Here is a 27,237-nt window from a genome sequence, read left to right as displayed (position 1 = left end):
GGCAAGGATGCTGAGAGACAAGACTCTCAGTTCACTGCTAACAGCCCCTGGCCTTACAAAGTACTAAAGTTAGAGTTAAACCCCTGGAGTAGACACATCGCTCATGATCGGGTCACCTAGCACAGCTCTATCCCTTGGTTTATTTAGTTATATATGCCTTGGTTGTCTCTCTTCATAACCATACTTTTGTGATGACTGCAATGTTTTATGATAACTGTTCTACGGTTTGTCTAGATGATATTGAAGAGATGATCTCAGCAGTGCTATATATTCATGTCTGAATTCAGCCTACAGTAATAATCAGATAGCATCTACTGAAAAACATTCAATACAATAAATTGTCACATTGAACAGCACTTGGTTTTTTACTTCCTCATTTTTCAGATAGAGAAGCGTAGAAACACTGAATGGCTGAGAAATGACTAAACATCTGGAAACAGCTGTCAGTCTCACAGGTTCCATTCAGGCCTGGACACATAGCCCCGTGAGTCTCTGCCATGACTGCACTGAACTTCATTGCAATCGTAGAAGGGCAGCTCACCTCAGGGATACCAGGAAGTAGCAAGAAAGATGCTTGGGCCAGAGTCCCAAAAGCCACTCAACTTCTCCTCCTGGAGGCTCCATTACCACAGAAGATAGCCACTTCACTTTATGAAGGCCTTTCTCCTACAACTACAAACTGTTTCTGAGCATTGTTGCTCTCAGTAGATTTTCTTATTAACATCTATCAACCTCGCTGGGCGTGGTGGCACACGCCTGTAATCCCAGCACTCGGGAGGCAGAGGCAGGCGGATCACTGTGAGTTCGAGGGCAGCCTGGTCTACAAAGTGAGTCCAGGACAGCCAAGACTACGCACAGAAACCTAGTCTCAAAAAACAAAAACAAAAACAAACAAACAAAAAACACCAATCAACCATCAACCTCAAGTTCACTGTCAAGAACGAAGCTTGGCCAGTTAAAGATTATGACTAATTAAGGGCTAAGTGCCAGTAAATTGGGGACAGAATACAGTCTTGCCTCCTCCCCAGGTAACAGAGGACAACCAACCCAAGTGAAAACAAATTTATTAGGAAAACCCCGAACACTAGAAAGGCTAGGACAAGTTTATCTAATGCCGCTTATGGCATGTGAAGACCTTACTTCCTGTGGTCACTAGAGCTTGAGTTTCAGTGACGAGAGACTAAGCCTCCAGTTCAAATGCCTCTAAACATTGTGTTATTGCTCCATCAATCCCTGAGGAAGGCATCAAAGCCCACGTCTCCCAAGTCAATTTCTTTTCTCTCTACCATACTCTTTTCTATCACACTTTGAAAGTTAAATTTTAAAAAAAGACCTCTTTATGCATTATCTAAATGGCTGCATGTGACGCAGCTTTTAATAAGTCTGTATTTACGCTGAAGAAAATACTTGACCATTTTATAGCCTACAAATGTTTGTAAGCAATAAAATTTTCTGAATTATTGATAGATTAATAAATAACCATGAATGAATCTAGAGAATTGGATTTGCCTCACAGGAGACTAAAGCAGGAAAATTAAAATAAAAAAATCAGAGCTGATGGGAAGAATCCCAGTAAAATCCAGAGTGTCCAGTGGTTAGAGTAGGGTCAGAGGTCAACCTCAAGAAGGACAGACTATGGAGTAGGAAGAGTATAAAGGCACATGAACAGTGAAAGCAGTCAAACATTAATTAGAGAGGAGAAATAGTCTATTCCACCCAGGGCCAGCAAGGTGACTCAGTGAGTAAAGACACTTACCACTAAACTTGATCATTGGAGTTAATCCATAGGGAGAAAATAAATAAATAAAGGAATTCATCCCTAGGACCCACACGATGGAAGGAGAGAACTGACTCCCATAGGTTGTCCTCTCACCTCCAGGAGCATGCTATAGGATCCAAGAACACATGTACACACACACTAAATAAATGTAATAAAATTTTTGAGAGCAAAATAATACCCAAAACACAGTCCACATTCACTTTGGTGTTTGGTTGGTTGGTTTTTGGTTTTGTTGTTGTTGTTGTTGTTGTTTTTGTTTGCTTGTTTTGGTTTGGTTTGGTTTTTTTTGTTTTTGTTTTTGTTTTTGTTTTCTGAGATAGGGTTTCTCTATGTAGCCGTGGCTGTCTGGGACTCGCTTTGCTGACCAGGCTGGCCTCGAACTCACAGAGATCCGTCTGTCTCTGTCTCCCTGAGTGCTGGGATTACAGGCATTTGCCACTACACCCAGCTCTCGTTTTATTTTTTGTTGGTTTGTTTAGTTGGGTTTTGTTGTTGTTGTTTGGTTGGTTTGGTTTGGTTCTGTTTTTTGAGACAAGGTTTCTCTGTGTTAGCCTTGGCTGTTCTGGACTCATTTTGTAGACCAAGCTGGACTCAAACTCACAGAGATCCACCTGTCTCTGCGTGCTGGGATTACAGGCATGAACCTCTGCACCCGGCTCTCATTTTGGTGTTGACGATGTACTTTTCCTTAACAAAAGTGTTTCCTCCCAATGAAAATACTTTCTGCTCCCAACAGAGCAGAAAAATTATGGCAGGTGAAAGAATTTGTTTTCGAACGGCTGACCCAGTCCTAAGAGTTAAGTATGGTCTTGTTTCTTTTTTTGTTCTTGGTGTGCACAGCGACTGTGCTGGGCAACCTCCTCATCATGGTCACTGTGACCTGGGAGTCCTCATCACAGTCACTGTGACCTGGGAGTCCCGCCTCCACACTCCCATGTACTTCCTGCTATGCAACCTCTCTGTCTTGGACATCTGCTTCTCCTCCATTACTGTTCCGAAAGTCCTAGTGGACCTTCTCTCAAGAAGAAAATGCATCTCTTTCAATGGATGCTTCACTCAGATCTTTTTCTTCCACCTGCTTGGTGGGGTAGACATTTTTTTCTCTCTCTGTGATGGCGTTTGATCGCTACATGGCCATCTCCGAGCCCTGCACTATGTGAGCATCATGGGGAAGGGGCGGTGCACAGCCCTCATCGTGGCCTCCTGGGTCGGGGCCTTCGTTCACTCACTGCATTGTGCAGATCGCTCTCATGCTGCCACTCCCCTTCTGTGGGTCCAGCACTGTTGATGGTTTCCACTGCGGTGTGGCACAGGTCCTCAAGCTCGCCTGCACCAACACCTTTGTTCTTGGGGTCTTAATGATTCCTAACCATGGCCTGATCGCTACCTTGTAGTTTCTCTGCCTGCTGGTGTCCTACACAGTCCTGCTCATCAACCTGCCTCTGAGCTTTTGGCTCAAGTATGATTTCTCTTTTGATAAGTTGTATATCAAAAAAATGTAAAAATAAATAATTCTCAAGGTTAGAGTTTCAAGCAACTCTTCATTTCTTTAGCGAAAGGAAATGGTGCCTTTGACTTCAGTGTTCTTGTTCAGGGAGGTACAATAAGAAGTGTCCTTTGATATATGTAGAATTCGGTGGATTCTGAAAGATAATGTAATCAAAACACAGAATGCTCCCATCACTTCAAAAACTTTCCCCAGGCCATCTTGGCAGGGAATCCTTCTCCGGCATCACCCTCTTCACACACAGACCAAATGCTGGAAAACTTAATTCATGACTGTAAGGACAAATGTGATAATTGCCACAGCAGATGAGCAGACGGAATGGACTCAACTCTGAACAAAGTAAACACAGGTAGGATATTGTAGCCAAAGAGCAGAACTGAAAAGGGATGCCAGTGGGTGCAGTCAGAGGCATTCTGACTGAGATGAGTGAGATTGTCAGTGTAACAGAGCCCAGCATCACCTATGACGCAAGGCTCTGGAATGACTGTGAAGAGGTTTCTAACTGAGCTGGAAAGGAACACACTGTACTGCAGGTGTCACTGTTCCATAGGTGGGGTCCCAGAACAAATAAAAGGAGAAAAAGAGCTGAGCACCAATATTCATTGTCCTCTTCTTTCTGACTCAGGGTGCAGTGGGACCAACAGCTTCACACTTCTGTCACCATGACATCCCCATCAGGTTAAACCCTCAAAGCATGAGCCAACTTTTCCTTCTCTGAAATCCTTTTGTTGGGTATATTGTCACAGCAATGAAACAAGTAACTGATATGGTGAGGTAACAGGATTCCTGCTGAAGGCAGGCCAAGATGTTCAGATATAAAATGGCTAGATTGGGGCGGGGCAGAGGCTCAGTGATTGAGAACACTTGCTGCTCTTTGAGGGGTCCCCAGCATCCACATTGAGTATCTCACAACAGCCTGTAATTTTACCTCCAGGAAATCTAACACCCTCTTCTGGCCTCCGTGGGTACTGCACACAGAGACACATGAGTAATTTTTAAGGTGTAGGAGTGTCGCACATGAACCAAACGTGCAGGGTTCTTGTTTGTACTGGGATGTTTGCTTACAGGCTGAGGACAGAGTGGAGAACATGTTTCTTAGTTACTCTTCTATTGCTGTGAAAAGACACCATGACCAAGGAAACTTATTAAAGAAAATGTTTGATTTGGGGGCTCATTGTTCCAGAGGGTTAGAGTCTATGACCGTCACGCCAGGAAGCGTGACAGGATGCAGGAATGGCGCTACTCATAGTGTAGCGGGAGCTGAGAGCTTACATGATGAGGCAATGGCCAGGAGAGGAGAGAGAGAGGTAACTGCAAATAGCATAGATCTTGAAACTCAAAATCCACCCCCAGGCACATACCTCCACCAATAAGGCCACGCCTTCTAACCCTTCCCAAACAGTGCCACGACTGAGGGCCAATCATTCAACTATATGAGCCTATGGGAGACATTCTATTCAAACCATCATTACTATGCTTGCTGTAAAGGGCCCAGGGGGGATGGGGGCCCTCTCAGTCTCCCCAGTCTCTGAAGGCCCTGTGTACCCCTTGGGTTGTTGGTAAATGTTTGTTTTTCTTCCTTCACTATGTCCTCAGAGGGGCAAGAGACTCTTCATTTTTCATGTACACAAAGTGGAAGCTCTCTTACTTAGTATATAGGTCATATCTTTGTGCGCTATTTAACTTTTTTTTTTTTTTTTTTTTTTTGCCTGACCCAATAACCACTAAAATCTTTCTCCTGTACCTTCTAGAAGTAGTACCTGATAGCTTCCAGTTTAACATCCTTCTCTATGGTAAGTTCTGCTTTTTTGAAGTTTAAATATAGAATTTCTCTGGTAAAGCATTCTCCCACAAGTAAATGTGTGCTTTGTTGGAAAACCTTCGAAGATGAGATCCCCCAAAGGGCCTTTCTTTGGTTGATGAATGAAACTGAATTACAAAGGAACTTGAATTAAACTTATTTCACTAGAATATCAAACTTTAAAAAATAACACTATTCAAAAGTATTTGCCACTGGGTGGTTGGTGCAGGCCTTTAATCCCAGCACTCTGGGAGTCAGAGGCAGATCACTGTGAGTTTGAGGCCAGCCTGATCTACAATGTGAGTCCAGGACAGCCATGGCTACACAGAAAATTCCTGTCTCAAAAATAAAATAAAATAAAATAAATAAATAAAATAAAACAAAAAAGCATTTGCCTCTTACAGACTAGGACCTTGGGAACTGTTAGAGTGTCTCTTTGTCTGAATTTTAGTCAGGCTTCTTAAAGCCATTTCTCCAATAGCCCTCAAGCCTTGACAACACAAAACTAAATGAGAGGTGGAAGCAAAGAGAACCAGCTTAGTGACCCAGGGATGAAAGCCAAGAAAACATTCAAGGGAAGTCAGAGCTACCATGTCCTGAGTGTGCACCTTTAATCCCAGCACTCAGGAGGCAGAGGCAGGCGGATCTCTGAGTTTGAGGCTAGCTTGGTCTACAGAGTGAGTTCCAGGACAGCCAAGGCCATACAGAGAAACCCTGTCTCAAAAAAACTTGATGATGATGATGATGATGATGATGATGACAACAGTGAAGACAGTAGGGAGGAAAGAGTCACTGGAGCGATGACTCGGTGGTTAGAAGTTCTTACAGAGAACCCAGATTCAGGTTCCAGCACCCACATGATGGCTCACAACCATCCATAACTCCAGTTTCAGAGGATCCAATGTCAAAACATTCATACACATAAAATAAATATAAATTAATAAATTATTTTTTAAATACTGACAGTGGTGTCTGTAGAGATGGCTGGGCAGCTTTTTGTTGTGTTTTGTTTGTTTTTTAGTTATTCACTTTACATCTCAATTGTAGCCTCCTCCCTCCTCTCCTTCTAGTCCTCTCCCTTCCTCCCTCTTTCCCTCCCTCCCTCCCTCCTTCCCTCTTTCTCTCCCTCCCTCTCTTCTTCCCTCCCTTTTCCCCCTATCCCCTCTCCTCTACCCCTCAGAAAAGAAGACACACACACACACACACACACACACACACACACACACACACTAACCCACACCAGCCATCCAGTCCCATCAGGACTGAGCACTTCCTCTTTCACAGTGTCCTGGCAAGGCAGCCCCACTAGGGGTAAGTGATTGACAAGCAGGCAACAGACATCTTGTCAGAGACAGGCCCTGCTCCCCTTTCTAGGGAACTCACATGAAGACCAAGCTGCTCATTGGGCACATCTGTAGAGGGAGCCTAGGTCCAGTCCATACATGGTCTTTTGTTGATGCTTCAGTCTTTGCAATCCACCCCTCCCACGCAGGCCCAGGTTAGTTGGCACTGTTGGTCTTCTTTTAGAGCTTCTGTGCCCTCTGGGCTCTTCTCTCCTTCTTCCCACTCTTTCACAAAGCTCCCTACATTTTGCCCAATGTTTGGCTGTGAGTCTCAGCTTCTGTGTTCCTGGGTGGAGCCTCTCAGAGGACAGCTATGCTAGGTCCTGTCTGCAAGCTTAGCAGAGTATCATTAATAGTGCCAAGGGTTGGCTCTCTCCCATGGAGTGAGTCTCAGGTTGGGCCTGGCATTGACTGGACTCCTTCAATCTCTGCTCTATCATTATCCCTGCCTTTTTTGTAGGCTGGGTAAATTTTGGGTCAAAGTTTTTGTGGGTGTTTTAGTGTCCCCCTCCTGCCAGTAGGAGTCCTGTTTGGTCAGAGGGTGGTCTCTTTAGTCTCCATGACCCCTACTACTAGGGGGTCTCAGCTAAAGTCACTTTCATAGCCTCCCAGAAGCCTACCCCATTGTAGGTCTCCATCTCATCTCAGAGATGCCTCTGCCCACAGTTTCTCTTCTCTGCAAGCCCTCTGTTTTAAAAAGACCGGAATTCAGATTTCTGCTCCTATAGTCCAACTCCAGGAGATCAGACGCCCTCTTCTGGCCTCTGTGGGCAGCTGCACACATGTGCGCATGCACAACACAGAATCAATACATAAAATGGAAATAAAATTTTTAATTGAAATTTTTAATTGCAATTTTTAATTGCAAAGGATATTTCTTAAAGGGAGAAGAAGAGGAAGAGGAGATGGGGGACTAACTCACTGAAGAGTGTAGTGCCAGGCACCTTCATTTGTGTATCCATTATTTTGTACCGTGACAAAATGCCTGACGAGGACAACATGAGGAAGAAACTGTTTGTTTTGGCTTACAGTTTAAGAGTATGATCCATCAGGCAGGGGCAGTCGGGTGGCAGGAGCTTGAGGCAAGCAGCCATGTTTCATCTTCAATCAGGAAGCAGAGAATGATCTGTGCTGGCACACAGCTGACTTCCTCCATTTTATTCCGTTCAGGACCCCAGATGTGTGATGACGCCTCCCACATTTAGGGTGTCTCTCCAGCCCCCCCCCCATTAACCTATTATTCATACCCTCAATTAATTCCATCATACAAGCATTTTCTATGATGATTCTAAATCTCTTCAAGCTGACAAGATCAATCATCAGCGTTCATCCTATGCTGTTGTGACACGATACCTCAGCCACGGATAATTTAGTGAACAAAAAATGTATTGGGCTCACGATTGTACAGGCTTGGATGTCCAAGGTCCAGACGTCCCATCTGGTGACACGGATGACAGTTTTACACAGCCAGACAGAACAGGATATTGAACTTGCTGTTTCAAACCCCTTTATAACCAACATTACTCTATTCATGAAGGCGGGTCACTCATGACCTAAACATCCCCCAGTAAACCCCATATTCCCAATGGTGTTGCATTGGGAACCAATTTCCAAACACATAGAGTATAGGGCCACATTAAAACTACAACTGGAAAAGAAAGAAAATGAAGCAAGAAATATGAAGGCCATAGGGACCAAGTCTCAGAGTGCTTTCACAGGTTGGGAGACAAAGGACTGTGCAGTGTCTACATTCTGAGAAGTTACTCTGGTTGTTTGTCAAGTACTGATTGGAGTAGGGTAAGACCAGAGATGGGGAACTGGTAGAATCCAAGAATGAGACAGCAGACATCTTCAAGGATGGAGAAGTGAGCGTGACAAATCTGCTGCTTACAAAAGTGTTTATAGCTGTGGCGATGGTCTGGGCGATGGGGACAAAGAGAAAAGATCAATGTTTTTGTATCCATGCTACAACAATCTTCAAGAAGATAAAAGCAGCGGTGGCCCATTTTGGGCAGTTTGTGCTATGATTTGCATTATGTCCACTTCAAAATCATATGTTGAAATCATAACTCCTGGACCTCAAATAGTGAGTTTACTGAAAAAGAGATTCTTTAGAAAGGTGTCCAAGTTAAAATGTGGTGACTAAGATGGACTCTGCCCCGTTACAACTGGTACACTTACCAAAAAGAAGGATAATTGGGACATAGAGACACACTTAAAGGAAATCTCATGTGTCTCTGGGGCTGGGCTCAGTTAATCGCTGCATTCGACCAGTTCTTGGTTTTCTCTAAGCATCTCCATTTTCTGCAAAGAGAAGCATCTCTGATGAAGGTGAAAGCTACACTTACCTGCAGTTATCTGGATAGGTATTTAGACTGTGGTTAGGAATGATGCTGGTCTAGTAACGTGGTACCCATAGGTTCCCCTCTAAGGTTCATGACTTCCTAGCCCTAGGGAGGGAAAATCTGATGAGGCTCTACCCCTAGGCAGAAAACTACAGGCAGCAAATGAAAGGGAGAAATAGTCTCCTCGTACTTGGGTATCCAGTACCAAGTGGTTCACTCTGAAATGCTGTAAATATAAGCAACAACAAGCACACTCAGCAGGTTCTATTTATACATTTATGTGCAAATGTGTGTGTGTGTGTGTGTGTGTGTATCTGTGCGTAACAGAAGCAATTGCAAAAAAGAGGTCATCAATTCCAGAGAGAGTGAAGAAACAGAGACGTGAGAGGGGTTAGAGAAAGAAAAGGGAAGGAAAGGAGTCATATTTAATTCAAATTTCACAAAAAGGGGAGGCAGTGGCACATGCCCTTAATCCTAGCAGAAGAGGCAGAGACAAAAGGATCTCTGAGTTTGAGGCCACCCTGGTCTACATACCCCTGGAACTATACAGGGAAACACTGGGGAAGGGGAGGGGTTCCCCAAAAAACAAACCAAAACCAACAAAAAAACCACAGTATAAGGATACAGAGGAAAGAGAAGGCAAAGAAGGCAGCCCACCACATCAAGATCTGACATGTTTGGTAGCTGGCAGTTTCCAAAACTGTCTAGAAGGAAAAAAGACCCAGTGTTGTTCTCAAACTGTGTGCCTGCCAAAATAATAGCAACAGTATTAAACCTATGTTGACTATGTGGAGATTGCCAGTTCACCAAATGTTCTTGCAAATCACACAAGAGGTTACCCCGCCCCCCTTTGCAGAGAGGGAAACAGGCACACAGCATGTAGGCAGCTATGCCCACAGTCACACCCACACGATCCTTATGAACTCTGCCCAGATCATACACCCACGAGACGCTGACCAGCCAAGTGCTGAGCTAAGTGACTGTGAGTCATCTTTATTGACCCCAAGGTTCAGGGACAGTCTCTGAGGAGGAAGCAGGAACAACAAATGACACTGTCCTTTGCACAGGACAAAGTCATTGCACTCAAGAATTCACAGCAGAGCCAGGCGTGGTGGTACAGGCCTGTAAACCCAGCAGGCAGATGACTGTGAGTTCGAGGCCAGCCTGGTCTACAAAGTGAGTTCAGGACAGCCAGGGCTACACAAAGAAATCCTGTCTCAAAAAACTAAAATAAATAAGTAAGTAAATTGTTTTTAAAAAAGAAAAGAAAAGAAAGAATTCACAGCAGTTTTACCAGAGGCTGGCTATTGCCTGCCTAAACTGCACCACAGACACCCTCCGACCCCAGCCCTCCCACTGAGACCCTCCCCACCTCATCCCCAGTCGCGGACCAGGACAGGCTTTGTAAACTCATTTCCCAGACTTGTCATTTGTCTTTGCAATATGCCTCTGATACACCGTGCCAATACAGAAATTCAAAGTTTTTACACCATTAAATTTGTCATCCTTTTAGCTATCACTTGCAGGCTTTTAAATTTTCCTGCCTGGAAAATCCTGCTCTTATTTTGAGATCATTGCTCTAAAAATTATGCTGTTTGCTCCTGGTTATCATGTAACGGAAGACTTCTAATGTTTAAATCTTTGGTCCTTGTGAAATGTCTGCTATCGTAAGAAGATGGCAGAAGCAGGTGGATTGCTGTGAGTTCAAGACCAGCCTGGTCTACAAAGTGAGTCTAGGACAGCCAAGGCTACACAGAGAAACCCTGTCTCGAAAAACCAAAAAAGAAAAAAAGAAGACTATGCACCGTGAGAAGATGTGCAGAACTATTATAGGATACTTCTGGGAGGAACTTCTGACAATTAAAACTGAGAGGGAGGATTTCAAATTCTTCCCTCGTGCCTGACATTAATTAATTAATGTCAGTAAAATCAGTGTGAGGCCGCGGGCTTGTAAATTAATCAGCACTGATAGTAGCAATTTTTTAATTGTTTTAAAGCAAAAATTGTAGTCGTGCTCCATCACGCAGTGAAAGCAAGTTTTGAAAGTGGCACAAGGCGAATCAGACATCCAGAACATATTATTGATTGAATTAGAAGCAATCCCCTCAACAGCACTTCACGGATGAGGCCACGAGGGGGCAGTCTCATCGGCCCCGAGTGCTAGAGGAAACCAACTGATAGCCGGATACAATGGCCGCCGCACAGAACCCAAATTCACGGAAAAATAAAAAATAAAAACAGTCAAAATGGAAATGGCACTAAAGCGGAAAGCAGGGGGAAAAACTTCTGGTTCCACTGGGGCTCGAACCCAGGACCTTCTGCGTGTAAAGCAGACGTGATAACCGCTACACTATGGAACCACGTGGCAGGAGGCAGTTTCTAAGGTTGAATAATGAAAACGCAATACTTTAATAAAGTAAAATACTAGGGACCTAAAAGTTTGGAAATGGCTCTTAAAGAAAAAAATTCAAAATGAACCAAGAGTTTTCAATACTGAAATAAAAAAGGGCACTTTTAGAGAAGTCTCCAAAACCCCATTAAAAAATGTGTCTCAATCAGAATTCAATAACTTGGGTAGGCTGAAGAAATCATTACGTGAAAAAAACGAGCACCACACCTCATGGTTCCACTGGGGCTCGAACCCAGGACCTTCTGCGTGTAAAGCAGACGTGATAACCGCTACACTATGGAACCAGGTGGCTACAAACCGTGCTAGACAGACTAACTACACGTAGTGACATTGTGACGCTGGGACTTAGAATTGAAACGTTTTTGTGCCCTGTGCAGGAAACTTCTGTTAGGGCCTCGGATTTCCTAGCGCCGCGGCGCTGCTTGCTCCCCGCTGCACACTCCACTGTCAATGGCTGAAGACAGGGAGAGAAGCTCCGCCCTAGAGTCTCCGCTCCTGCTCTGATGTAGGCAGTGCCTAAATAGTAACACGCCTGGCTCTGTGGCGCAATGGATAGCGCATTGGACTTCTAGACAGATGAAGGCATTCAAAGGTTGTGGGTTCGAGTCCCACCAGAGTCGCTTTTATTTTAATAAGAGAGTTACGAAGGCTGAAAAGTGAACCAAAATCGTTGACCTTTAAAATGTCCTACCTGGAGCACCCATTAAAATAAAGAAATTTATCGCAGTCGTTTCCCGTGTCAACCCCTTTGGAAGTGTCAGCAATCTTGCCACTACCGCGGGAGCGTTTTCTCAATCACATTCCCATTGTCTGTGGGGATGAAGAAACGGGCGAGGTGTGGTAAGAGTTAACCTCTCTCTCTTGAGACTTTGCTTTCTGTCGTTTTTGTTTTCTGGTGGGTTTTTTTTTTTTTTTTTTTTTTAATGAATAAAAAACAAATGTAGGGTTCTTCGGGAACTTTTAAGTCTCGCAGTATTGTCCCAGTTGCTGATAAATAAAGTTTAGTCTCCTCAGGTACCAGAATGGCCGAGTGGTTAAGGCGTTGGACTTAAGATCCAATGGATTTATATCCGCGTGGGTTCGAACCCCACTTCTGGTAAATGTGTTTTTTCCCTGCACCTTTGATATCAGGACAAGGAGCCGAAAGCACAAGATAAAGAACACGTTATTCAATAGCTAACTCTCCAGACAGACCCCAGCTACGTGGCGTGTACTTTTCTGATGGCTTAAAAATACAGGGATGCGGAGAGTTTTAAAAATAAAATTTATAAGTAAAATATTTTTTTTAAAGCAAGGTCTTTAGCCATAGAGTGTGACACAAGAGAGAAACAGGAGGTTTTAGTATATGGTAAGCACACTATAAAGGAAAGAAATGGAATTTCCTGTCAATCATCTGGACAGTGAATTTCCAAGGCTGCTTCTCCTCGGAAAGTCTTCCTTTGCTGCGTTCATTCAAGGACAGCCCAGCAGTTAGTCACTCTACCAGAACAGTAGTTAACGTCCTCAGAGCGGAGCCATGCTGGGACGGGTTTCGTTTCCGGTCGATGACCGGACAGGCTCTAAGCCTCCCCTAACCCTTCAGCGGCTGACCAAACAACTCTGAGGGGTGTCCGTTAGGATCAAAGCAGACTTCCGCAGAACCACGGGGCACTCGAAAGGGAGATGTGGAGCCGCTAAATGGAAACGCAACTCGGGTTACACCTCGTTGTGCAGCAGGTCTGTACCTCACAAGTAACTCATGATGACACCGGGAAGAGTCGTGTTGCCTTGGAGCTCTGGGGACCTGACGCTCAGGTCTGGGCTGGAGACAGCCGGAATGGATCTGCCTGCTCTGGTTCCCTCGGCGCTGACTCCACAGCCACCGTGAATCAACATCTCCAGCAAGGAGTGGAGGTCAGGCCAGAGAGAGAGCAACCTGCCCGAGGCTGGCAACTCCCTGGGCTGACCGCCTGGCCAGGCTGCCCCTCTCCAGGGGTCATGGTGTTAGCCTTCTCAGACGAACTTCGACGCGACAGCTGATGCTTAGGGTCCCACAGGGTCGTTTGTGAGAACAACCTAACTCATTTGTGATTATCCAAAACAAACAAATGTCCCCTCAGAGCGCGACTAGGGACTTGGGTATACGGTCGGTGTGACCCACACAGGGCCGAGCGGCTTTGCGAGTTTGCACAGATCCTGGAACGCAGCGTACGCTCGGTAATGCAAACCTAACCCTAATTTATATATTCCTATTGCACCCACAAGGCGCTCTAGGGTGCCTAAAAAATCAAGATTGGAATCAGAAATGTGTCCACCAGCTCCGGAGGCCGGACCATATGGTCCAATATATGGGACATTTCTCTTGAGAAGTGCTTTTTGCAGGCCTCTCGCACTAGGGACCTCCAATAATTTTAGTCTTCATAGTCTACGTGTGATGAGGGAGAAGGAGAAAGACACACTTGATTTCACCACAAGCCTGCTCATCTTGATTTTGAAGAAACAGCAAAAGACTTAAGAATTTTCAACTACTCGCAAAGAATTGACGCTAGGCCTAACTTTGACTGTGGATAGTCTAGGAAGAAGCTAGCTCTCAAGAGCCCGGATAGCTCAGTCGGTAGAGCATCAGACTTTTAATCTGAGGGTCCAGGGTTCAAGTCCCTGTTCGGGCGGAAGTTGTTTTAGGCACTTGTGTCGGACATGACTAAACAATTGGGAGACTGTTTACCACTTACAGAGTTACTGCAAAGGAGAAAATAAAATCAGTCCAGACCACAAGTGGCTGGGTTTTGCTTGGGAAGTGGATATTAAGTTACATTTTGCGGAGTTTTTGTATTCAAAACATCCGCAAATATGCAACCAAAAACACTTCACATCGGCCGTCACGAAGAATGTGTTCTGAGGCTTCTTATTAAAGGCAAAGCACGGAAATCAGGGTACTAAGAGGCATTTCGGATGAAGGCACAGGATGTATAGTACCCAGCTAGGAACACGTTCTCAGCCAGATTGTTGTGCCCTCTGATGAGCCCTGACCTGAGCAGAGAACTAGCTGTGGAGGCAAATCACTTTCAGGACTGTCTTCAAGCCTGTTACTGACACGTGCAGACTTAGCAAAGGGACAACGTAGGACGGCAGTTGCGGGACAGACCCAAGACGACAGCTGGTGCAGCAGGCACGTGTTGTATAGGCGTTATCTTCGGAGCCGATCTTCCACCATTGTTTGTGACTTCAGTTATACCTAATTGCAAGAGATCATCATAGGTTGGCTTATTGACTGTTGATGTTCTCCTAGAGAAAGGGAGCCGGAGAGGGTCAAGGGAATCTTAACCTAGTTTACAGTCACTCTTCCCCACTGATCATATATAATTCTGCACATGGTCTAGAGAGGAGCTAGAATATACAGCCGGGAGCGCTTGTGGAGGAACCCCCCCCCCCCCCACCCCCACCCCCACCTTCGTACAGGGCCATAGGGAAGCCGTCATCTAGGCTGGCGTCTAACGTTACAGCGTAGCTGCTTTACGGGTCGTCCGTGCTCCTGCCCAGAACACTTCATTTAATAAGCTCATTGGTTCCCCGGGTGTTCGGTGTGATCGATTTTTGGTTTGTGGTTGGAACCGTATTTGCCCACTTCCCCAGGGCAAACACAACGTGTCCCCTTCCACCACATGAGACCTTGAGCCATACATGCCCTGCCAGGACCCTATCACTTAATGACTAAAATGAAGCAACAGCAACAACCCCTTGCGGGTTTTGTGTCTCACATTCCCAAAAAGGATCTTTGTCTCCTCACAATACGTACTACTGTACTGGAGTTGGAAAGGAGCGTCGGATTCCAGAAACAGAAATACCAACAGAACAAAAAGCCCTGCTGAAACCCGGGATCGAACCAGGGACCTTTAGATCTTCAGTCTAACGCTCTCCCAACTGAGCTATTTCAGCACGAGTGTGCACCTTTTGTGCCCGATCTAAAGGAAAATTAAAGGGGGGCAGGGAAAGGGAATTAGACACTTTACCTCCAATTTTTGAATTTTTAACTTCACTTTTAGAGATGTATTATTTTTTTAGTTCTACAGTTTTGAGAACAGTAAGAAAATGAACTTCTGTCATGTTAGGACGTGTTCGGCCCCGACCCCGGCGACCATCACATTCAGATCCTGAGCTTTCTCTGCATCTATCCAGGGTCCCAAAGAGATAGGCGCACCCAGTGTGTATAACATTCAACCCTCACCTCTGTCGGAAGGTCGACGTGATCATAGTTCTTAAACGGAGTAACCAATTTGCCCTCAGTCACCCAGATCTGCCTGAGGCCTGAAAGGTCAGGGTGGAGACACACTTCAGTGTTCAGTCCGTCCCTTTCAGTGAAGGGCACATGCAAACTATAGCTGAAAGAGGTAAGACGGAAGCAGTCGGTGCTCTGCACCAGCCTGGCCTGAAAACGATGGACGCAAAGAGCAGTGATGATGACTTGGTATAAGTTTGGTTGGATATGTACTGTGACAATGTCACATATACATGAACTGCGTTCTGATCGCTGTAACCCCCTTACCTTGTCTGGTCTCCCGCCCCCCGCCCCCCCCCCCCCAACCCTACTAGTTAATGTCTCTCCCACATTCATGTATTCTGAATTTGTTTGCCTGTTGTTTTGTGATCTCGTTTAGTTTCAGGTTTTGATACCTACTGATTTTAAGCAGGGGCCACCCGTGTGACCACGGATGTTAGGGCTGCCTTTTACAAATTAGTGGGCGCCTCAGTGGATACACACCTGAACACAATGAATACTCCTTCTCCCAGATTCCAGATGATGGTGATTTTTCAAACAGCCCAATCTCACCCTGCTGCCATCTTCTTGGGATGAGTGACCGGTGCTGTTCCTTTAACAAACACCAACCAACCAAGTCTCGTGGCTATGGACCTGTGATTTTGAGTGTATTGTGTATGTGTTTCTTTGGAAAGGTTCCTAACCGGTTTCAGTATGTGTTTGGTGTTTTGGGTTTGTTTTTGTTTTTAGGTTTTTTTGTTTTCTTTAATTTTGTTTTGTTTGTAGTTCATCACTAAAGTGAAAGCTCTTAGTAATTATCATACACACCTGCTTGCTTATGGACTCTACTAAGCCTGTGAGCGTTATTCTGGTCTCATTTAATCATCACAGGTTTGTGAGATGGAAGCCAAGATAATTATTCCTTTACTTCTGGGGAGGCTGCTGCTAGCGAGGGAAGAGAAGGTCACTGTGGGGTCGGTGTGGACCCTGCCTGCATGAAGCATGCCTGTCAGGGGCGTGAAGACCCTGCCTCACACTCCATCTTGGCACTTCCTTGCTCAACAGGAAATTCTAGGGTCCAGATTATAGCGGGCGCCCGGTCTATGCTGTACCCATCCCCATCCAGTGAGGAGGTCAGCTTCATTCCCGCCTGAATCAAGGAAGAGTCTGTCTGTATTAAGCAAGAGGTGTCTCTCCCCCACCCCCATCCCCGCCGCCGAGGGAAAACTATTTCACCTGGGAGCTTCCGCCCGAACGTTTTGTGTTTAAAACAAAACGTTTCTTAAAATCCTGCGAGAATGTGGATGAGAGTGTATGAATTTGCCGTGGATATGCACTGAATTTTTTTAGATTTGTTCCAGCGCTTGCATGCGCTCTCCAACACGATGCCCCCTTTCTCCCACTAACAGGCAGCTCTACTCCAGCTTTCACATCTTCCGGTAATCAGGAGCACACTTGGGCCAGGGAAAATTTGAACTGGTGTGAAGAGGGAAGCTGCTCTATGTATATTTGGAGTTTCAGTTCCCAGAAAAGCATCTTTTCCCGGGAGCAGGGTGGGACCGCGCAGGGACACAGTCGGCGGCGGTGTAAGAGGCGGAGGGAAAGCTGGTCCTAGCGCGTCCGCCGAACTTCCGAGCACCTTCGCAATAATTCATCGATCATGCTTGTGGTGTGCTCTACAGGATTTTAACATTTCTTTCTCTAAACGACAGGGTGTCTAGCACTCTAAAACTAGTTGTCCTAATTACGTCTTAAAAGAAAACGGTAACGCCCGAACAGGGACTTGAACCCTGGACCCTCAGATTAAAAGTCTGATGCTCTACCGACTGAGCTATCCGGGCTCATGAGAAGCGAGCTTGGTTCAGTGTATGAAGACTCCTACTGCTTTTTCTGAATCACTAGTACGTAGATGACTGCTAGGCTTTTCCTTTGTGTCTAATACAATTTCCGGGCACAGACCACATGAAAGTGGGAAGAAAACAAAATGGATTATGGAATAGTAGTGATGTATTTGCCTACCATCTGGATAAAGACTTCTTAAATCAAACATACCCCATTTTACTTAGAGCTTTGTTTCCTTAGCTGTGAACCCTGTGTTCTGCATGGACGGAGCAGAAGCTGCCTGCTAACAATTGCCTCCCTACACGTCTCTGCTAAACCCAAAGCTCACAGGCTGAAACCAGTGGTTAATGCCATCAGGACGACCTTTTCTTCCAACACACGACTTTCAATTTCTCCTACCTAGCTCAAAAGAATGCTGGCGCGAAGCACAATAACCGGAAAGAGCCGACCTGGCATACCAAGAGTTAGAGCCTAACCCTCCCACCTGCCCCGCCCCAGGACCAGCCTTGCGCACGCGCAGCTCCAATGCCAAGGCCTCGCTGCACCCACCACCTCCTCTCTGATACCGCTGTATTTTATTTTTATAGCAGATCTTGCCACAATCTTTCAGTCTGCTGGGTCTTTGCTGCTGAGTGCTTTTCCCTTTTCTGTTCCTATCTTATTCCCAAGCATCCAGGAAGGAGGAAGAATAACCCGTTTTGCTGCGTTCTCATACGAAGTTCTTTTAACAAAAGGAAAAAGCAAGAGAAAAACAAGCAAGTACATTAACAGGTTCATTTCACAGAGACACGGGAGAGATAGATATTCAGGGAATGGGTGATTCTTCAAGAATTGGCCCTAAGTTACAGTTAACATAGCACCTCAACAGGAAAATAATAATAATAATAATAATAATAATAATAATAATAATAATAATAATAATAATAATAAATTTAATAAATTTAATAAATAATAATTTGATGTTATTTCCGGATAAGTGACAAAAGAAAGAGAAAAAACCTTGTGTCATCAGAACAACAAATTGTGGAAAAGTAAGTATATAGAAAATTAACGGTAGATAAAGGTAGTTAAGGAAGTCTATGTGTAGATTCCTCTGGTGCAATCTGCAAGTTAATAAGGGTTTAAACTTGTCTTTAGTTGACACACACACACACCCTTTGCCCTCAAGATAGACGGAGAAGAGAAACCTTTGAACATGTATGTCCTGTTTGCATGCAATTAGAGAAAAGGTAGAGAGTTTTTCATTGTTTTGATGTCTTAATTTCCTGTGGCTCAAAATAACCTTTATGCCAAAGTGACATGTGTGGACATGGCATGCTCTCCCCACTACGACACACTGGAGAATGCAGTTGAGGTGCCATCTTCTCTGGGGTGCTCCCTATGACCGGCTGGCAAAGGATCTTCCTGCAGAGTGGGTGAATAAAGGCAGCTGAACTTTGCCTTGCAAGCTGAGTGAGGTAGCTGTCTTCTCTGTGTTTCTTGCTTGGGTCACAAGTGCTTTTCACGGGCATCCTGCCTCCGCTTCTGGTTGAAGCCTGGACTGGGCAAAGGAGCAACATTTCCCTACATGCAAACGACTCCCACTTTTCTTAAAGATCCCAACTTTCCTCTCACCTGTGTGCAAGCAATGCTGAAGCAAGCTGCCATGCTGCTCCAGAGAAACAGAACTGACTGGATTACAGTTAGAGACAGAGATGAAAATAGAATTGGAAACAGATATTTTAAGAACTTAGTATAAACAGTTGTGGGAGTTTTTAAGTTCAAACCCTGTTAGGCGCCCAAACTTCCCCAGTCCCCCTAGCTCCTGTTGCTGACAGACCCAGGCTGCTCTCAAGCTTGGTCAGAGCAACTTCTTAGTGGGCAGCAGCCAATGGGGAGATGCATAACTGGCCACAGGGCTAAGAATAGGAGACTGTGACTGCTCAGCTCAACCGGACATCTACATCAAGCCCACCACCACCGCCACCAAGGCTTAGAGGAACCAGGAGACAGAAAGAATGTGAGAGCTGGAGGATGGTGAGGCATGCTGTGGAATGCTGTCTTCTCAACATGACCCGGCTATCCAAACTCATGAGCTCACTGCAGCTGAGCTTACCTACACAAGGCCTGCACAGAATCAAGCTGAGCGAAAATTCCGTACGAGACAGGTAGATGACCTCCAGGCCCCAGGGCACACTGTAGCTATCGCCTGTGGGTAGTTGCTGGAGCAGAGTGAATCAAATGTCATTGAGGATGTGCACATAACCCATGCACATTACCCACTGGCCTCACTGGGGAAGAGGGGGGAGGGTGTGTGAGAACCTAGGAGTGGTGTGTTGAAAGAATATGAATAGAGTGGGGGGGAGTGGGCGATAGATAGATGCATGCATATTTCATGGTATGCATAGGGCAGGCTGGCAGCCTAAATATCTGCAAGCGCTCTGACGTGGTGAAGCAGACTCAATTTCAAAGGAAGGAGCAGGGCACTCAGCCAGCTAGCTATTCAGGCAGGTATTCCTGACACCAAGTCTTTAGAATTCTACTCTCATTAGAAATTCATCTTTGCTCTTACGGGTTTCCAACGATTGCATGGAGCGGACTACATTATGGAGAATAATTGGCCTTGCTCAAAGTAGACTGATTTGAATATTATTTACAGCTTTTACTTTCTTTAAGTTACATTTGTTTTACGTATGTATGGGGGTGCACACATACTGCAGTGCCTGTGTGGAGGTCAGAGGACAGTGTTCAGCAATCAATTCTCTCCTTCCACCAAGTGGATCCTGGGAAATAAACCCAGATCATCAGGCTTGCCCGCAAGCACCTTTACCCATTGACCCACCTTGCTGGTCCTGATGATATCTTTTAAAAGCACAGGTGTGTACATGCACGCACACATGTGAGCACACATGCGTGTGTGAGCATGCACACACATACACACTCTCCACGATAACATGTAGACTGGTGTTTAAGCAAATAAACTAAATAAGCAAGCACTATCTATCATATCGCCCAACCAACTTGACACATAACGTTACTCAGGACTCATACAACATTCACCGTTTAAGGTTCGAACTGTCCAGGTTATCGGATGACCATTTTTACTTGCTCTGGTCATCGCTGGAGTTTCAAGAGTCTCTGACCAAAACATAAGAATCTAACGATTTGATGAATGAAGACCCTTGCCATCTCATCTCCTGACAGACTAACGGGACAGGTAGAATAAGAGTCGGCTTGCAGAAAGCTGCAGGGTTTGTTGTTGTTTTGCCATAGTGTGTTTTCTTAGAATGTGAGACGTGAATCTCACTCTTCTCCGCCCTTGTTTCAGCCTGGCACCTGGCTACCCAGAAGGCTCTGCGTACTCCACTGCGCATCACTTCATTGCTTGGCACATCACCCTAGCATGTTTTGGGTTTGTTTGTTTGTTTGTTTTTGTATTAGAATCTAATCGAAAGTCTTCAGGATCTCTTGTTTTCCACCACAGTCCAGGAGAACTGTAGCTAGCTAGCCTCCTGTTACCTGGGAGAGACTGGAGGAGGGGGCGCTGGAGGTGTGAGCCAGTCAGCTCAAAGATGCAAATATACTTGTAAACTGTGAGGCAGTGAACTCAGTTTTCACTCTAAAGCTCAGCTTACCTTGCGTGTTTGGTGTCTGGGTACCTTTGTTGGAACACAAGGTGAAAGAGAATTGAAGTGAGTGGGGGATGGGGCAGGAGGCTGTGTAATAGCGGTTTTCAATATAGCATATGGAAATGCGGGACACCCAGACATACCCGAATTCCACAGGAAAGGGGGCGAGATGTTCGCTATGTATGTTCCTCTCAAAAGGCTTATTTTCAAGGGTTATGTCTCTGAAATTCACATTTAATCTGGAGTGCTGTATTCGACCTGATAACCAGAAAAGGACTCCTTCATTCCCGGAGCTCCATCCACAACCTGTCTGCTCGTCCTGGGTATTGTTATCTCAGATGAAACAAAACCTGTTCTCCAAAAGGGGCCACGCTGCGACCTGGGCTTCAGAAACTTTGAGCTGTAGGACCCACCCAGCTCAACCACACCCTACACCCAGCGTAAGCCTGAGCCCTAAATCTCACAGCTGGTAAGCATCATATAGGAAGCCCAAAAGAAGGGTGAGGTCATCAAGAAATTGGGTGCACTCAGTTGAGTGCAAATCACACTAATTCTGTACTATACAAAAGTGAAGAAACCACACATAATGACCTTAGGGAGGGAATAAGTTAATTACTATAGATCTGCTGTTGTTCACAAAGGGAGTTTAATTACTGGAAGGAGCAGTTGGTGGCGCCATACAAACCACTGCTGAAACCCAGGATCAAACCAGAGACCTTTAGATCTTCAGTCTAACACTCTCCCAACTGAGCCTTTTCAGCTGCGATTGTGAGTTCTTTTTTTAACCTGTTTAATTATAGTGAGGAAATACCATTTGTAGTACTAAGGTAAGTTTAGCCAGATAATAAGTATTCACAAATGTTTTAAAGGTGATGATGCAAGGACCATGTGTACTATCTGGAATCCATTACTTATCAAGTGATTGTGTGTGTGTGTGTGTGTGTGTGTGTGTGTGTGTGTGTGTGTGTGTGTGCGCGCGCGCGCGCGCGCCTCTCCACAGCTTTAATTCCAGCACTAGGGATGCAGAGGCAGGAAGATCTCTGTGAGTTCGAGGTCAGCCTGGTCTACAAAGTGAGTCCAGAACAGCCAGGGCTGCATAGAGAAACCCTGTCTTGAAAAAAACAAAAAACAAAAAACAAAAAGCAAAGATACACAGAGAAACCCTGTCTCAAAAAAAGAAAAGTCCCACAATTTGCTTCTTTCCATTAAAAATATTTAATTTTTTAAAAAATTAAATTCAAAGAATATTTTAAAGTAATGAGTATTGCCTAGGGCAGTGCTCTAACAGTGAGCTACAGCCCCAGTCCAATTCACAAATTTTTGAGGTTGTAATTCACCATAGTTACATGCTTAATTTCAAGCACAGCATTAACTGTATGGGTACAACACTCACTAATTAGACACACACAGATTTCATGTTGTAAATGTTGAAATGATTATATGCACACACACACACACATATTTTTGTTTTGTTTTTCGAGACAGGGTTTTTCTGTGTAGCCTTAGCTGTCCTGGACTCACTCTGTAGACCAGGCTGGCCTCAACCTCACAGCGATCTGCCTGCCTCTGCCTCCCGAGTGCTGGGATTAAAGACGTGAGCCATCATGCCCGGAAAGAGCAGTATTCTTAACCACTGAGCCATTTCTCTGGTCTAAAAATTCATATTGCCGTCTTCGGATTTCTATTGCTATAATGAAACACCGTGACCAAAAGCAAGTTGGGGAGAAAAGGGTTTATTTGGCTTATGCTTCCACATCACTTTGATCACTGAAGAAAGTCAGGACAGGAACCTGGAGGCAGGAACTGATGCAGAGGTCCTGGAGGGGTGCTGCTTACTTGCTTCCTTTTTGTGACTTGCTCAGTCTTTTACAGTCCCCAGGACCATGAGCCCAGGGATGGTGCCACCCATAGTGGGCTGGGCCCTCCCCCATCAATCACTACTTAAGAAAATGCCCTGCATCTAGATCTTATGGAGAAATTTTCTCAACTGAGGTCCAACTGATATAAAACTAGCCAGGACACCCAATCTGCCATCTAAGTTCCCTAGATCAGAACACTACAAAACCTTCCCCTTGTAGTCATCACCCCACTTGGTTCATCCCACCTAGAATTCTTCTGCTTCTCTGCTTTCCTCTCCAGCCTCTGAACTGGTCTCACTCATTCATTGTTTTCTACCTGAAATCCAATATCCTGCTTTTTACTGAATAAAGTGGAGCCATATCTTCCTTCAGCACCTTGCTCACTGCTTTTCATTTTGTTTTAAGCTTCTGGACAATATTACTATCATTTAAGAGAAAAATAGTTCAGCTTAGGTAAGAATATTAGCAGCTGCCATAAGGAGAGGTAGAGCGAAAAGTCATGCAGGTTAAGCTAAGCATGGAAGGCTGAGTATGGTCGTGCACAACTTTAGTCTCAGCACTTGCCTTCTTAATCTACACAGAGAGCTCTGGGATAGTCAGGGCTATATAGGGAGACCATGTCTCAAAAACTAAACAAAAACAAAGACAAACCTAGACACAGTATAGAAATAGAAATAGCTTATTAGAGAAAACAGCACGCCCAGGAATGGAATTGGGCTAGTGAGCTGAGCAAAGAGCCCCTGAAGCTGGTATCTTGACTTTAAACAAGCTCAGAGGCTGTGACCTCTACAGGCCATTTATGGAAGGTTCTAAGTAATTTATCACAGTGCTGGAGATCGTACCCCAGGCCTTGCATGTACTCAGTGGCGCTCTAGAGTTATACCCACAGCCCTTGAGTTCTTCAGGTTCTCCCCTTTAAAGACCCCTCATCTCCTTTCCTGAAGGAACAACGGTGAACCAAAGCAGCAGCGATTTGAAAGGCAGTGGGACTAAGAATTACTAGGAGCTTCAGAAACTACAGCGGCTCAGAATGTTTGCAATGGTAAGAAGTATGGACAAAAATTGTGTGCTTCATAGTATTTTTTTTTGCCAGGGTCTCATGAGGCCCAGACTGGCCTCAAATTCACTGTTGCCAAGAATGACCTTGAACTATCCTCCCCCGCCCATGTCCCAATGGCTAGGAGTCACAGGTGTTCCACCACCATACCAGGAGGTTCTGAATTTTGTTTCATAAAATGTACACCTACAATGAATGAAATCTTTATAGATTTTTCTGTGCCTGTTTTGAGACTTTAGTTATCTTACTGACTGTACAGAGCAAATCCTTGAAGTGTATGGGCTGAACAAGTTTGTGGGACGTGTGTGTGAACATGATTGCTTTTTATAAACACGGGAGGGGCACCACCTAGGTAATCATGCTGGAGACTGTCCTCTTTGCAGATACATGCCTCCTTCAAGATCTGGTTGACGTGGGAGTAAGGACCTTGGCTCTAGCACAGGACAGTGCTCGAGGGAGAATCCGGAGAGACTGGAGTAAAGTGCAGCAGTGTTCTGGCTAAGCTGCTCTCTGGTACACTTTCTTATTGAGTTATGGATGCTGCTGTGTTTCTTTTCATTATCACTACTTGACACTCCACAGCTTCAGAGTCCTCAAAGGCTCAGTCTTTATTCCTCTTCAAATGTGGGGAACAGTGGTTGTCTTCCTCCTCACTGTCATCTCTTCTTTTCCCTTTGCTGCTTTTCAGCTGTGAGGAAATGAAGGCTGGGCAATGTGAACAGAACAATAAACACCAAAGTCATTCTTTCTTGCCTACGACAGCATGGTGAACCATCCCTGTGAGGAAAGCCTGTATTCCCCTAAGTTTGTGGGACTTTGGAGGTCTCTGAACGTAATGATTTGAAATTTTGCTGAGTCATAATGAATCATGTTGAACCATGATTCTCAGGATCCATGTCCCAATTCATCATGTCACATTATTAGATCAAAGAGGGATCGTTACACGGTGGCTGTTTGATTGTGCCCAATGTAGGAATTAAATTCTGTGATAGTGCTTGACTTGTTAACAGGGCTGTTTGAATGCCTCCTACCTACTGCTGTGATTTTCACCTTGCCAGGAAACAAAAGAAAAAAACTTTACAGCAATATTAACATCCAATCTTATAATAGGCAAATCAAACAGCTAAGTGGCTTCTCCAAGAACCTGGTACAAGAACAATCCCAGATAACACAGCTTATTTTACCTTAAGATCTGAAAAATCCTGAGTCTTGGAGGATGAATTTCTAAGCTGTTCGTTGAGGGAGAGCCTTAAAAGAAACGGCGCTAGCCCTATGAGCCTGTGCAGATATCCAGTAGCAGGATGTGACACAGCCAGAGAAAGTCACATGAGAAAACTCAGAACCACTTCCAAGCCAGTGATCCTCCCTAGGCACAGAGTGACTAACAGAGGTCAGACACACCCAGCTTTGAATACCAGCACTAATCAATCAGTTGTGTGACCCTGAACAAATCTAGTTTTTCTGAGTGCCTTTTTTTTTTCCACGTCAGAATGATGCTAATATTTTCCTCTTGAAGTTATGTGGCCCAGAGAATGTGGACTTCCCCCGAGCCCTCTATACTACAGACTCAGGGCTCAGGAGCAGGATCCTTTGCCCATCCTCTCCTCAGGCATGAACTGTGCAGAGGAAAAAGCAAACTGGTGTCATTGCTTGTAAAAGGTCTGTTTGCCTTTGAGACAGGATCTATGCGCCTCAGGCTGCTCTGGAGCTCGTGATCTTCCTGCCTCCCCTGGGATTGCCTATGCCACCACTCCTGGCCATTTATTATTTATTTGTTCGCTTATTGATTGATAGACTTTCCCCAAGTTGCGCAGACTTGAGCTCCTGGGCACGTGAAATTTGCCCCAGCCTCCTGAGTGCTGGGGTGATGGGTGCGCCCCTTTATTTTGAAGGTCTTTAAAACAAAATTCAACTGCTTATGGTTCCAAAACCTGGATTCGAACCCATACATCAAACAGCTAAGGATTTTGAGAATTTACTTTTACTAGTAGTAGTATATTCTGCTCATAAGCCTGGACTGATGCTGAAGAAGTGAAACATAGGTGCTTGAGAGATGGTTCAGCCATTAAGAGCACATGGTGCTTTCCCAAGAGGCCCGCGGTTTGGTTCCCAGACCCACATGGAGGTTCACCTTTCCACACTCTTCTGGCCTCTGTGGCCACCAGGCATGCACACAGTATACATATATACACACAGGCAAAACAGTCATACACATAAAATAAAATTCTCAAACAGAACAGATCACCACTGGCCAGATCGCTCTCTGTCCAACACTATTTCCTGCCTATTAGGAATAGAAGCAAATCAGACAATATAGCTTTTTAAAAATTATTTAATTTAGTAGTTTTTTTTTTTTTTTTTGAAAAAAAGCAATAAGGCAAAAAAACTGAAAATATATATAGTCTTGTTTTGCTTTCATGTGACTTTATTCCATCTTCGGGACTTCTAAGCTTCTTCCGTTAGCAGGGATCTGGGAATCAAGCTAGAAATGTAGTGCAGATATAGAGGGAAAGGGGCTAAAGCGAGGAAGTTCCTTGGGAAATTTCCATTCTATCCAAAGCTTCCAGAGATGGTACCCATCTTATGGGCCTCCCTGGAGTAACCCCTGTGCTGGGGAACGCCTTCTTAGGAGGAAATTCCCTAGTGCTCAATCTTTGATCATGTTTGATCTAGGGAAGGAGAGCCGGTGGGGGTGGGACTGAAAGTACTAATTTACCCAGTAAAGTCCAATTTCCCTGGAGGGATAGCTTCTTCTGGAATGGCATTTTCCCCAAGGACCCACACTGGCTGAGGCTCAACAGTTAAGGAACAAAAACAAAAAACACTAACAAAAAGTACACAAGGAAGGCACCTCAATTTATGACCCCCAACCAAGGGTGGGTTGCACAAGGGTTACATTTCTGAACAGGAAACTAAAACTAATACAGAAAAAATTAAGGAGGAAGCCAGGGCCCAGCAGGAGCAGTCCCCATAGGGCACGAGGGCTCTTAGCTCACATCCTTGGAAGAAAACGCTTGGGATTTAGCCTGAGCTAGCTGGGACACAGGGAAGCTAGAAATCACCCTCCTGACTTTCTACCCGTACTCCTCCTAAGGAAGGAAACTGAGGCAGGAAAAAGACTAGGATTTCCTTTCCAAGAGCCAGGTGATCAGGAAAGCTGAGCTGAGGCAGCAGCGGGTCACCCGTGACACAAACCCTCCTCCTCGTCCCTGTTCAGCAATTGCCACACATGACCCTACTTGGGGTTGCAATGCCTCTAAGAGACAGAAAGCAGAGGAGGAGCGCCAACCCATAGTAATGTGCATCTGAGAGAGTCCCAGGGAGACGGGTGATATTAAAAAAAACAAAAACAAAAACAAAAAAAACAAGATTCTTCATGGGAAAGAGGAAAACCAACAAAAAAAATTAGATTTTCTCTACATATATATATATACACATAAATGTATGTATA

General features: G+C 44.9%; 8 non-coding genes and 1 pseudogene across 8 annotated transcripts; 4 read left to right on the top strand and 5 right to left on the bottom strand.

Annotated features, from left to right (window-relative positions):
* The first annotated feature begins 2,456 nt into the window (after positions 1–2,456).
* LOC127189822 (olfactory receptor 4D9-like) lies at positions 2,457–3,282 on the top strand (annotated as a pseudogene).
* Positions 3,283–11,063: 7,781 nt separating this feature from the next.
* On the bottom strand, positions 11,064–11,136 carry Trnav-uac (transfer RNA valine (anticodon UAC)). The gene has a single exon. It is a non-coding gene; the product is annotated as a tRNA-Val (tRNA).
* Positions 11,137–11,397: 261 nt separating this feature from the next.
* Positions 11,398–11,470, bottom strand: Trnav-uac (transfer RNA valine (anticodon UAC)). Its single transcript has one exon. It is a non-coding gene; the product is annotated as a tRNA-Val (tRNA).
* Positions 11,471–11,720: 250 nt separating this feature from the next.
* Positions 11,721–11,806, top strand: Trnar-ucu (transfer RNA arginine (anticodon UCU)). Its single transcript is given in 2 exon segments — positions 11,721–11,757; positions 11,771–11,806. It is a non-coding gene; the product is annotated as a tRNA-Arg (tRNA).
* Positions 11,807–12,202: 396 nt separating this feature from the next.
* Positions 12,203–12,285, top strand: Trnal-uaa (transfer RNA leucine (anticodon UAA)). The gene has a single exon. It is a non-coding gene; the product is annotated as a tRNA-Leu (tRNA).
* A 1,476-nt stretch (positions 12,286–13,761) lies between these two features.
* On the top strand, positions 13,762–13,834 carry Trnak-uuu (transfer RNA lysine (anticodon UUU)). The gene has a single exon. It is a non-coding gene; the product is annotated as a tRNA-Lys (tRNA).
* Positions 13,835–15,028: 1,194 nt separating this feature from the next.
* Trnaf-gaa (transfer RNA phenylalanine (anticodon GAA)) lies at positions 15,029–15,101 on the bottom strand. Its single transcript has one exon. It is a non-coding gene; the product is annotated as a tRNA-Phe (tRNA).
* Positions 15,102–17,188: 2,087 nt separating this feature from the next.
* On the bottom strand, positions 17,189–17,261 carry Trnak-uuu (transfer RNA lysine (anticodon UUU)). Its single transcript has one exon. It is a non-coding gene; the product is annotated as a tRNA-Lys (tRNA).
* A 4,297-nt stretch (positions 17,262–21,558) lies between these two features.
* On the bottom strand, positions 21,559–21,631 carry Trnaf-gaa (transfer RNA phenylalanine (anticodon GAA)). Its single transcript has one exon. It is a non-coding gene; the product is annotated as a tRNA-Phe (tRNA).
* Positions 21,632–27,237: the final 5,606 nt, after the last annotated feature.

The sequence above is a fragment of the Acomys russatus genome, chromosome 5, assembly GCF_903995435.1.
Source record: "Acomys russatus chromosome 5, mAcoRus1.1, whole genome shotgun sequence".
Lineage (NCBI taxonomy): Eukaryota > Metazoa > Chordata > Mammalia > Rodentia > Muridae > Acomys > Acomys russatus.
The sequence above is the reverse complement of the archived record's forward strand: the minus strand, read 5'-3'. Positions and strand labels throughout refer to the sequence as shown.